The sequence below is a fragment of the Elephantulus edwardii genome, unplaced genomic scaffold, assembly GCF_000299155.1.
Source record: "Elephantulus edwardii isolate Elephantulus edwardi_28Jun2011 unplaced genomic scaffold, EleEdw1.0 scaffold00407, whole genome shotgun sequence".
NCBI lineage: Eukaryota > Metazoa > Chordata > Mammalia > Macroscelidea > Macroscelididae > Elephantulus > Elephantulus edwardii.
Genome location: NW_006400157.1, coordinates 745,137 through 757,127, shown reverse-complemented (window position 1 = coordinate 757,127; position 11,991 = coordinate 745,137). Strand labels below are relative to the sequence as shown.

Below are 11,991 nucleotides of genomic sequence, written 5' to 3'. Positions count from 1 at the left end.
AAACCCAGTCTGGACTTCTGGAAATTCTCTGCTGATGTACTGTTCCAATCGTTTTTGGATAATCTTCAGTAGAATCTTGCTTGCATGTGAAATCAATTATATTGTTCTGTAGTTTCCACACTCAGCTGGGTCACCCTTCTTTGGAATGGGAACAAATATAGATCTCCATGCATGGCAGAGATGGTGAAATCCCGGGCATGCATTTTTTCAGTGAGCCAGTCAACCTTCCTTTGGGTGTTAATGAAGATGACGGCCTGGGTGGTCATTAATGTTTCGTACAAATCACAGTGTGTCCAGCTTCCACTCCTCACGTTCCACATTGATATAGAATTGGCGGATACCCTCCAGGGTCAGTTCTTCTTCTTGACAAGAATCAGAATGGGGTCCCTCATGAATTTCTTGGTCACTTCAAGCACATCAGAAGGCATTGTGGCTGATAACAAAACACCTGGGTGTTGCTGTTGAGCTTCTGGAATATGTCATAGATCTGGTCCTTGAACCCACGGCTTAACATTTCACCAGCTTCATCCAGCACAAACATTTTTATGTATTTGGGAGAAAGGTATCTTCGATTAAGCATATCAAATACACGGCCTGGGGTACCAACAATGATGTGCGGAGCCTCCATCTGCAGTTTCTGTACTTCAGCACGTACATTGGTGCCCCCAATGCAGGCATGGCAGGAGGCACCCATGTAATCTCCTAATGCCATTACCACCTTCTGTATCTGCTGGGCCAACTCTTGAGTGGGAGCCAGGACCAAAGCCTGGGTGGCCTTCAGATCCAATTCTATCTGCTGTAGAATTGATATGGCAAAAGTGGCTGTTTTCCCAGTCCCAGATTGGGCTTGAGCAATCACATCATAACCCATGATACAAGGAAGAATGGCTCGCTGCTGTATGGCAGAAGGCTTTTGAAAACCATAGGCACAGATGCCTCGGAGAAGGGACTCAGAGAGGTTCATGTCATCAAAGCTGTCAACAATTTTATTCCAATTACTCTCGATGACACCTTCTGGCTCCATTCCATTGGGGCCATTGTCTCTGGACCGGGAATCCTGACTCGCAGACACGATCCTTAGAAACTAGCAGAAACCAATCTTTGGAGAGAGATGTCATGCTTGGGAGGGTGAAGGGACAGCACAGGAGAGGAATACCCTCAATGAGATGGATTGATTCAGTGACTGGGGTAATGGGGATAGGTGTGTCAGAGATAATAAGATTGGCACAAGATAAAGCACAGTTTAGGGCTGTTGTACATAGGGTCTCTATGAGTCGCAGGCAAGTCCACGGCACACGTGCCGTTGAGTCAACTGCAACTCTTAATGACCATATAAACAGATCTAAACCCGAACCTACCTTGTGCCATCCTTGTCAACTCCGATATTTGTTACTGATGTGTACAGTCAAGTCAGAAATCTACTGAAAGCTGTCCCTCCAGCAGGTTTTCAGAGGTAATAAATCACATTGGAAGGAGATTACTCATATTTTTCCATCAGAGTACCTGGTGTGTTTGAACTGTGTACCTTTGTGTTGGCAGTGTACAAGCAATTCCTTAACACTGAACCACGAGAGGTATTTCCTGATATATATTATTATTGTTAGGTACAATCGAGTTGAGTACAACTCATAGCAACCCTCTGAACAACAATTCTGAACCTTGTCCTATCCTGTGCTTTCCTCACACTTGAGCACATTACTGCAGTCACTCTGTGAAAGTGGTGATGGTCTTCCTCTTTTTTGCTGTCTCTCCACCTTCCCAATCATCATATCCCTCTCCAGTGAAGAGCCTCTCCTAGCAACATCCCAAAGTATGTGAGACAGAATTTATCATCTTTGCCTCCAAGTAGCAACATGGCTGGACTGTCTCAGAGAATTATCTGCTCTTTTGCCAATCTTTGGGCTACTCAGTATTCTTCTCCAGTAACACAGTTCAAAGACATTAATCCTTCTATCATCCTTATTCATTGCCCAGCCCTCAGCAACACAGCATGTTATTGAAAAGACTGTTGCATGAATATGGTACACCTTAGTCCTCAAACTAACAGCTTGATATATGTAATTCACAGTATATTCAATATTCTTCATCAATGCCATAATGCAAAGATATCAATTCTTTGTCCGTTTTTCAACTTTCACATTCATATAAGGCAATTGAAAATGCCGTGACTTGAGTCAAGTGCAGTTTAGTCTTTAGACTGGCATCCTTGCTGTTTAGAACTTTAAAGAGGTCCTTGACAGCCAATTTGTCCCATAAAATGTTTGTTGTTGATTGTCTTTGAGTCAAGCACGACTCATAGCAACAATATGAACAAAAGGCCTGAAGCCTTTCCATATCTCTTGTCATTTATCCCTGTCTTAAACCGGGAGCTCCAACAAACACTGTCCACCATGGGTAACCATTATGGCATTTGACACCCCAGTGGCACAAGGTTCAGAATCATAGCAACCCCAGGTTACTTCAGTACAGCATATTGACAGAAAAGTGCTGTACCGCTTAGAAGAATGTTCCTCCAAAATATGAAAACAACCAACTTTAAATACTAAAGCCCTCCTTGAGGACTTGTTGATTCTAAACAAGAGGTTTAAATTTAAAAAAAAAAAACACGAATATAGTATGTTGTTCTTTCTTTATTTTATTACTTTTTTATTATTATTAATTTCAATGAACATCTACAGAGATTTTGGAATTCCATTCATTCATTGTTGCACTTTTCTCCGCACCCACTCACCCCCACCCCCACCCCCAGGTCACTCCTCTACTTGAAAAGCAAAAGAAAAACTCCTTCATTGGTACATAATCTCCCCCCCCTCGAACCTCCCCACTCCCACCCCAAGTATACTCCACTTTGCAACCCTCATTCTGGACTCTTGTGATAATCATAATGCCCTAAAATATATTAATTTTAAACTATTCTCTCCCTCATCGGCTTTAATACAGTAACATAATTTATCCAGTTTTTCTCAGTCTTACCCCCACCCCAGTGTCAGCCTCATTCTACAACAGTGGCACCATATAATATTTGTCCTTTTGTGACTGAGATATTGTACTTAGCATAATGTCCTCCAGGGTCACCCATTTTGAATAATATTGCATGAGTTCCTTGTTTTTCAAAGCAGCGTTGTATTCCATTGTGTGAATATACCACAGCTTCTCTATCCATTCCTTTGTTGATGGGCACTTAGATTGTTTCCAACTCCTTGCTACTGTAAACAAAGCTGCAATAAACATGGGTGTGCATATATCTGCATGGATGTCATTTATGGTCTCTTTAGGGTATATTCCCAGTAGTGGAATTGGTATGTTGTTCTTATTATATGTCACTGAGTTACCTGCAAACCCTTCTCACTAATTCCGACACACAAACCCCCGCTGCCCCAGATAGGGGTCTTCTTCTCCTGCGCTGTCCCTCCACTTTTCCGAGCATGATATCCTTCTCCAAGGACCAGTCTCTCCTGACCACATGCCAAAAGTATGTGAGAGGGAATTTCAAAATTCTAGCCTCAGGGAGAAACTTAAGTTTCACCCTCTCAAAGATAGATCTATTTGATTTTTTGGCTGTCCACGGTATACACAAGACTCTTCTCCAGCACCACATCTCAGCTTGATCTCAGCTTCTTCTGTCATCCTTAGTCATTGTCCACTTCTCTGAAGTGTAACAAGTAATTGAGAAGACTGTGGCCTGCATCAGGCACACCTTTGACCGACATCATTTCTCTTCAGCAATTAATCTTTTTATTTTCTGACTGCTAGTGTCAAGTGTTGACTGTGGATCTGAGCAAGCTGTAATTGCTCCTTCCCTTCTCCGTCTATGATGGTGCTGTCAACTGGCCCAGTGGTGAGAATATTTGTCTTCTTGATGTTGAGCTTCAATCCATATCGAAGACTATAGTCCTTGACCTTTTGCGGCAAGTGATTCTGGTCTTCTTCAATTTCAGCAAGCAAGGTTGTGTCATCTGTATATAATAGGTTGTTGACGAGTCTTCCTCCAATCTTGATGCCACACTCCTCCGTATAAAGCCCTGCTTCCTGAATGATCTGTTCTGTATACATATTGAAAAGGTACGGAGACAGGATGCATCTCTGGTGCACTCCTTTCCTGATTTTGAACCATGTAGTGTTTCCTTGCTCTGTTCTAAGTATTGCTTCTTGGTCCAAGTATAGGTTGCATAAAAGCACTGTTATGAGATTCCCATTTTCCTCAAGGCTAGCCAAAATTTATTGTGATCCACACAGTCAAATGCCTTTGCATAGTCAATGAAACACAGATAGACATTGACAATAATGTCCCTAGTTCCATGACCTCTTCTAAATCCAGCTTGTATTTCTGGTAGTAGCTCTCTGTCAATATACTGTTCCAGTCATTTCTGGATAATCTTCAGCAGGATTTCGCTTGTGTGTGATATTAGTGATAATGTTCAATAATTTCAACATTCTGTCAGGTCACCTTTCTTTTTTGGAATGTGAATAAATATGGATTTCTTCCAGTCAGTTGGTCAAGTAGTTGTCTTCCAGACTTCCTGGCACAACTTGGGGAGCACATCCAGGGCATCATTTGTTTGCTGAAATAGGTCAATTTGTATCCCATCAATCTCTGGGGCTTTATTTTTTGCCAAGTCCTTCAAAGCAGCCTCAACTTCCTCCTTCATCATCATTTCCTCTTGATCATATGTTGTTTCTTGAAAGTCTTCTTTCTCAGCCAATTCTTTTTGATACAATGACAATGTATACTTCTTCAATCTTATTTTTATGTTTCTTAAATCATTCAATATTCTGCCGATAACATCCTTAAGCATTGCAATTCATGGCTTGAGTTTATTTTTCTTTCAGCTTAAGAAATATTGAATGAGTTCAGCCCTTTTGCTTGCACATTTCATTATAATATTTTGCCTTGTCTTCTGGAGCAGTCCTTAGAAATCTTCTATTCACCTCTTTATTCATGATTTCTTCCCTTTGTTTTAGCTTCTTGGCACTCTAGTGCAATATTCAGAGTCTCTTCTGGTGTCCATTTTAGTCTTTTCTTCATTATAATGACTTTTCACATTCTTCATGAACAATACTCTTGATATCTCCCCACAGGTTATCTGGTCTTTGTTCATTAATATGCAAAGCCCCAAACCTATCCCTGAGTTGGTATTTAAATTCGTGGGTGATAGATTCAAGGTAAAATTTTTATTCCTGTGGATATGATTTAAACTTCCTTCATTTTAATTTGAACTTTCATATGAGCACTTGATGGTCTGTTCCACAATCAGCACATAGCCTAGTTTTCACTGCTGATATTGAGCTTCTCCAACGGTTCCTTCCACAGATGTAATCTGATTCCTGTGCATCCCACCAGGTGAAATCTATGTATATAGACTGTGTTTATGTTTCTTAGAAAAGGTATTTGCTATGAATAAATCATTGATTGTACAGAATTCTATCATTTTATCCCCAGCTTCATTTCTGTCACCAAGTACATATTTTCTGACAACTCATCCTTCTTCCTGGTACCAAACTTTTCAATTCTAGTCATCCGTTATTATGAATGCATCTTGGTTACAAGTTCTATCTATTTCTGACAGTGACATTTGATAGAAATAATCTATTTCCTCCTCTTTCGCTCTGGTTGTAGGTGAATAAATTTGAATGATAGTGGTATTAACAGGTCTTCCTTGTATGTGTATGTATTTTATCCTGTCACTTACAATATTGTATTTCAATGTGAATCTAGAAATGGCCTTTTTAACTATGAAAGAAACCTCATTTCTTTCTCACCTTTTCATCTCCAGCATAATAGATATGATCGTGGAATTCAAAATGTCCCATGCCAATCCATCTCATTTCGTTAATACCCAATATATCAATATTTATACATTCCATTTCTTTCTTTAAAATGTCTAGCTTTTGTTCATACTTCTCACATTCCACGTATGATATGTCAATTTCTTCTTAAAACTGTCTCTCCTTCTACAAACAGGAGAGAATAAAATAGATGAACGAGACCTTCTAAGAATTAAATCCCTATGCACATCCAAAAACTACTCCAACAGAGTAAAAAGAGAAGGTACAAATTGGGAAAATATTTGGTAATGACATGTCAGACAAGGGACTTATATCTAAAATTTGTAAAATACTAGAGCACAACAACAAGATAAAAATAAATAACCCAATTGAAAAATGGGCACAGGATATCAGACACTTCACCAAAGAAGTCACTCAGATAGCAAATAAACACATGAAGAAATGTTCAAAATCCCTAGCTCTAAGAGAGATGCAAATAAAAACATCTATAAGATATCATTTCACCCTAGTAAGAACAGCAAAATTTAACAGAACAGCAAATATAAAATCCTGGCGAGGTTGTGTAGAAACTGGAACCCTTATTCACTGTTGGTGAGAGTGTAAAAGGGAACAACCACTATGGAAGGCTGTATGGTGCTTTCTCAAAAAGTTGCAAATAGAAATACCATTTGACACAGCAATTCCACTACTGGGAATTTACCCTAAAGAAACCATAACTGCCACCCAAGCAGATATATGCACACCCATGTTATTGTGGCTTTATTCACAATAGCAAAGAGCTGGAAACAATCCAGGTAGCCATGAACAAATGAATTGATAGAGAAGCTCTGGTATATTCACACAATGGCATACTATGCAGCATTGAAAAACAAGGAACTCATGAAATATTATGCAAAATGGATGACCATGGAGGACATTATGTTAAGTGAAATATCTCAGTCACAAAAGGATAAATATTGCACATCAGGGTTGAGGGAAGACAAAAGGAAGGGAGGAATGATATATATTGCATTGAAACATGAGGGAGAGAACTGCTTAAAAGGGATATATGAATGGGTATTCTTGTCATTACAGAGTTCCAGAGTGAAGGCTGCATAGTGGAGTGGACTTGGATGAAGGGATTGCATAAAAATGAAAGAGATTTATTTTCTTTTCAAGGAGAAGAGTGTATTGGGGGGACAGGGTGGACAGGGAGAAAAGTGTAACAATGAATGACTGGAAACTCTAAGTCTCTGTAAACTTTCATTTAAAATAATTTTAAAAATGTAAAAAAAAAAACCAAAACCCAAAACTAACTGTCCTACTTTGTGCATCCAAACTTAAGGGTTCAACTTCAGGTGCCATATCTGTAAGTCTGCTCTAAATGTGCTCTGTTGTAAATAAAGTTTTCAAAGGCTAGTTATATTTCAGAAGTGGATAGCCAATCCTTCCTAGTCTGTCTTAATTTGGATGCTTAGTGTTAGAATATCTGACATACAAGAATTTTTACCTAGCAGATGAAAGACACTTCCCTTACAGAAATAACCAACACATTCACTGTCCTCACGCCCCCCCCAAGCATGTGTGACTTTTCTCTATCTTTTCTCTGCTACATCCTCATTTCTTGCACAATCAGCTACTAGGTCAACCACCACTCCTTCCCTAGCCACATCCTAATATGATCACCAGTCACTTCTGTGATGTTTTTCACTATACACTACTACTGTTCTCTTATTTAGGAGGCTGTAAGGCCAAATTTCATGTACCAACTTCAGAGAAAGATTTTTGCTTGACGTGATACTGAAGGAAGATCCTGGCCACAGATCTTCTGCTGACTTTTGTGACTTGTGACTTACTGTCTCTGTTTACATTACAGACACAATGTGATAATTCCAAGGTCCAGACAATCTCTTCTAGATCTGATACTGTGACAGTGTTTATTTGGCCCCTAGAGCGAGAAGCCAATTTGTGGCTGAAGATATCCTTTCTGGAAAGATGAGATTAAGGTAGATGACGCTTTTCTGAGAGAAAGCTGTTACCTGATCAAGGAGGTTAGAGAGAATTCTCAGATCTCATCTTGTGTGTGTGACTCCGTGGTGGGTTACCCACACTGTGTGTGTGAGGAGACCACTCAATTTGAAACCCAGACCCAAAGCCAATTTGAGACTGAAGAGATCCTTTCTGAAAAGATGAGATTAAGATAGCTGATGCCCTTCTGGGATAAAAATATTACCTGATCAAGGAGATTAGAGAGTGACTCCACACCCCTTCCTGATAAAGACACTAAGCAAAATTGGAATAGAAGGGAATTCCCTCAACGTAGTGAAAAGTATATATGCAAAACCAAGAGTCAACATCATTCTCAATGGAGAAAGACTAAAAACATTTTCCTTGCAAACAAGGACCAGACAAAGATGTCCACTGTCACCAATTCTTTTTATTATTGTATCATAAGTGCCTGCTAAGGCAATACAACAAGAGAAGTAAATAAAAGGCATCCAGATTGGCAAAGATATAGTTACACAGTCACTATATGCAGATAACATGATAGTGTGTGCAAAAAAAAAAAAAAACCCCAAAGACTAAAAAAAACAAAACAAAACAAAAAAACCTTGTTGGAGTAAATAGGCCACTTTAGTAGAGTTGCAGGATATAAGATCAATATCCAAAAATCAACAGGATTCTTCTATAGTAACAAAGAGAGCACAGAGAAGGAAATCAAGAAAGCAATACCATTTAAAATAGCCAACCACAAATTGTAATACTTGGACGTGAACCTAACTAGACATAAAAAAGACCTATACAAAGAAAACTTTAGAGCATTTCTGCAAGACACAATAAAAGACCTAAATAAATGGGAAAATATGGCCTGTTCATGGATAGGAAGACTCAACACTGTGAAAATGACTAAACTACCAAAAGGAATCTACATGTTCGATAGAATCCCAATCCAGATACCAAATTCATTTTTCAAAGATATTGAAAGGGAAATGGTCAAATTTCTTAGGAGAGGCAAGCCACTCTGAATGCGCAAAACACTTCTGAGAAACAAAAATGAGGATGGAGGCACAGCACTTCCTTACCTCAGAACCTACTACACAGCAGTAGTAACCAAAACCGCATGGTATTGGTTACTGGTACAATGACAGGCACATACACCAGTGGAACAGAATTGAGATCCCAGAAATAGACCCAGCTATATATGGTCAACTGATATCCAACAAGGAAATGAAAGCTATCAAATGGCAAATGATAACCTCCTCAACAAATGGTGCTGGAAAACTGGAGAAGGCTGAAACAGGATCCACATCTCACACACACCATACACAAAAATCAAGTAAAGCCCAAAACCATAACATTCATAAAAGAAAAATTGGGATCAAGCTTAGAAGTGCTAGTCCAATGTATAATGAGACTGCCAAATACAACCAGAAATGCACAATCTGAAGAAGAGAAAATTGATGAATGTGACCTTCTAAAGATTAAATCCATGTGTGCATCAGAAACTTTTCCCAACAGGGTGAAAAGAAAACCTACCAACTGGGAACAAACATTTGGTTATACCCTCTCAGACAAGAGTCTTACAGAAAAAGTTTACAGAATACTCCTGGACCTTCACAAGAGAAAGACTGATAACCCAAATGCAAAATGGGCAAAAGACATGGAAAGGATTTTCATAGAAGAAGATATTAGAATAACAAACAGACACATGAAGAAATGTTCCAAATCACTGGCAATAAGAGAGATACAAATCAAAACCACAATGAGGTTACATCTCACATCAGTAACAGTGGCAAAGTTAAATAGGGCAGCAAGTAATAAATGTTGGAGAGGATGTGGTGAGAAAGGAACACTTATACATTGTTAGTGGGATTAAACAGCAATAACAATGGCGACGACCGAGAGAGACGGACGTTGGCCTAGTGGAAGGAACCTGTGCTACCAAGCCAAAGGTGGGTGACTGTCAGCTGTGGCCCTCATTCAGGAAAAGCAGTCCACTCCAAACTTTGCCACGATTCCTGCACTCCCCACCACAACGCCCCTGCCTTCTGGCAAGCTTCCTTTGGCTTAAGGCCGCATCCTGGTTCAAACCCTAGGCCCAGGCGGGCTGGCCTCAGACCATGGACAGAGCAAACCTTCACCTCAAACACATTCCCGGAAAAGCAGTGCATACCAAAGCTTGCCACGATTCCAGCACTCCCCACCACCACGCTCCTGCCTTCTGGCAAGGAGGGCTTCCCACGAGCCTGTGAAGGCGCCAGCCAAACCAGGAACAACATGATCGCTTCCTTCCCAGATTCTTTTGGCTTAAGGCCGCCTCCTGGTTCAAATCCTAGGCCCAGGCTGTCTAGCCTCAGTCCAGCACAGAGCAGACCTGCAGGTCAAACACATTCCCGGAAAAGCAGTCCACTCCAAAGTTTGCGACGATTCCTGCACTCCCCACCACAAAGCTCCTGCCTACTGGCAAGGAGAGCATCCCAGGAGCCTGTGCAGGCACCAGCCAAACCAGGAAACACATTTCCACTTCCTTCTCAGCTTCCTTTGCCTTAAGGCCGCCTCCTGGTTCAAACCCTAGGCCCAAGCTGGCAAGCCTCACTCCAGGGACAGAGCAAACCAGCACGTCAAACATATTCCTGGAAAAGCAGTCCACTCCAAAGCTTGCCACGATTACTGCACTCCCCACCACCACGCTCCTGCCTTCTGGAAAGGAGAGCTTCCCGTGAGCCTGTGAAGGCGCCAGGCAAACGAGGAACAACATGGACGCTTCCTTCGGAGCTTCCTTCGGCTTAAGGCTGCCTCCTGGTTCAAACCCTAGGCCCAGCATGCCTAGCCTCACTCCAGGGACAGAGCAAACCTGCAGGTCAAACACATTCAAAGAATAGCAGTCCACAACAAAACTTGCCACGATTCCTGCACTCCCCACCACCACGCTCCTGCCTTCTGGCAAGGAGAGCTTCCCACGAGCCTTTGAAGGCGCCAGCCAAACCAGGAATAACATGGCCGCTTCCTTCTCAGCTTCCTTCGGCTTAAGGCCACCTCCTAGTTCAAACCCTAGGCCCAGGCTGGCTAGCCTCATTCCAGGGACAGAGCACACCTGCAGGTCAATCACATTCCCGGAAAAGCAGTCCACTACAAAGCTTGCCACTATTCCTGCACTCCCCACCACAAAGCTCCTGCCTACTGGCAAGGAGAGCTTCCCAAGAGCCTGTGAAGGCGCCAGCCAAACCAGGAACAACATGTCTGTTTCCTTCCCAGCTTCCTTCAGCTTAAGACGGCCTCCTGGTTCAAACCCTAGGCCAAGGCGGGCTAGCCTCACTCCAGGGAGAAAGCAAGCCTGCACGTCAAACACATTCCTGGAAAAGCAGTCCACTCCAAAGCTTGCCTCGATTACTGCACTCCCCACCACCACATTCCTGCCTTCTGGCAAGGAGAGCTTCCCACGAGCCTGTGAAGGCGCCACCCAAACTAGGAAAAAAATGGTGGCTTCCTTCAAAGCTACCTTCGGCTTAAGGCCGCCTCCTCGTTTGAACCTTAGGCCCAAGGTGGCTAGCCTCACTCCAGGGACAGAGCAAACCTGCACGTCAAACACATTCCCGGAAAAGCAGTCCACTCCAAATCTTGCCACGATTCCTGCACTCCCCACCACCACGCTCCTGCTTTCTGGCAAGGAGAACTTCCCTTGAGCCTGTTAAGGCTTCAGCCAAACCAGGAACAACATGGCCACTTCCTTCCCAGCTTCCTTCGGCTTAAGGCCACCTCCTGGTTTAAACCCTAGGCCAAGGCTGGCTAGCCTCACTCCAGGGACAGAGCAAGCCTGCACGTCAAACACATTCCCGGAAAATCAGTCCACTCCAAAGCTTGCCACGATTCCTGCACTCCTCACCACCTCGCTCCTGCCTTCTGGCAAGGAGAGCTTCCCACTAGCCTTTGAAGGCGCCAGCCAAACCAGGAACAACATGTCCGCTTCCTTCCCATCTTCCTTCGGCTTAAGATGCCACCTGGTTCAAAACCTAGGCTTAGGCTGGCTAGCCTCACTCCAGGGACAGGTCAAGCCTGCACATCAAACACATTCCCGGAAAAGCAGTGCACTCCAAAGCATGGCACGATTCCTGGACTCCCCACCACCACACTCCTGCCTTTTGGCAAGGAGAGCTTCCCAAGAGCCTGTGAAGGCGCCAGCCAAACCTGGAACAACATGGCCGCTTCCTTCCCAGCTTTCTTCGG

At 42.4% G+C, this 11,991-nt stretch overlaps 1 pseudogene across 1 annotated transcript in view; it reads right to left on the bottom strand.

Moving 5' to 3' along the window:
* Nucleotides 1-164: 164 nt before the first annotated feature.
* Nucleotides 165-11,991, bottom strand: part of LOC102860226 — a 114,459-nt pseudogene continuing 102,632 nt past the window's right edge. The window contains exon 2 of the transcript XR_439038.1: nucleotides 165-1,084. The product of XR_439038.1 is annotated as a eukaryotic initiation factor 4A-I-like (transcript). The remainder of the gene's footprint in view (nucleotides 1,085-11,991) is intronic.